General features: G+C 64.9%; 1 non-coding gene across 1 annotated transcript in view; it reads right to left on the reverse strand.

Moving 5' to 3' along the window:
• The window catches only part of LOC126147465 (small subunit ribosomal RNA), a 1,909-nt gene extending 1,767 nt beyond the window's left edge, over positions 1–142 (reverse strand). Inside the window, exon 1 of the ribosomal RNA XR_007530308.1 lies at positions 1–142. This exon is cut by the window's left edge and continues 1,767 nt beyond it. This is a non-coding gene — a ribosomal RNA (small subunit ribosomal RNA).
• Positions 143–851: the final 709 nt, after the last annotated feature.

Consider the following 851-nt stretch of genomic DNA (forward strand, 5'->3'; position numbering starts at 1 on the left):
CCAAGTAACGTGGGTACGATCTAAGGAACCATAACTGATTTAATGAGCCATTCGCGGTTTCACCTTAATGCGGCTTGTACTGAGACATGCATGGCTTAATCTTTGAGACAAGCATATGACTACTGGCAGGATCAACCAGGGAGCTGCGTCAACTAGAGCTGAGCAGCCGGCCGCCCGGGAGTGTGTCCCAGGGGCCCGCGCGAACACGCAAGCGTCCGCTCAATTATTCTGCAAACAGGAGGAGGCTGAGCTCCCCTGCACAATACACCTCGAAACCCTCTCAGGTCCCGGCGGCGCGCAGCGCCGTCCTAAGTACTTGGTCGGGTTCGAGAGAGGCGCAATCGCCCGGAGTTAGGCGAGTAGACGCTTTAGGTGCGACCACCCGTGCTCCCAACTGAGCTTGCCGCTGCCGACAGAGGCCCGGGAGCGTGCTGTCGTGGCATTGCCGGCGGGAGACAACACGCGCCACCTACGGTGACCGGCAGCTCCAACGCCAGCGCCACAGAAGGGCAAAGGCCCCACGTGGGTGCCGAAGCGAACTCTCCCAGCACAGCGCACGTGCCAACACGTCTGCACAACTGCGATACAAACCACCAGCGAGAACCGCTGGGGCGACCGAGCAGCAGACGGCGTCGCGGCGCCGAGTGCCGGGCGGCGGCGCATCCTCAACGCACACAGTCCTCAATCGGACCAGCACACTGCAGATGTCCACCGCGCTTCGCACCGGGCCGGCGAGGACCCACTTTGGCTGCACGGCGCCGCGCGCAGGGTGCCCCGGCGCGCAGCTGCGCCGCCTGCCGCGTCCGTCGGCCGGCGCGCCTGCCACTGGGCGCCCCCACCAGCCGGCTGTA

This window comes from Schistocerca cancellata, unplaced genomic scaffold, assembly GCF_023864275.1.
Source record: "Schistocerca cancellata isolate TAMUIC-IGC-003103 unplaced genomic scaffold, iqSchCanc2.1 HiC_scaffold_864, whole genome shotgun sequence".
Classification (NCBI taxonomy): Eukaryota; Metazoa; Arthropoda; class Insecta; order Orthoptera; family Acrididae; genus Schistocerca; species Schistocerca cancellata.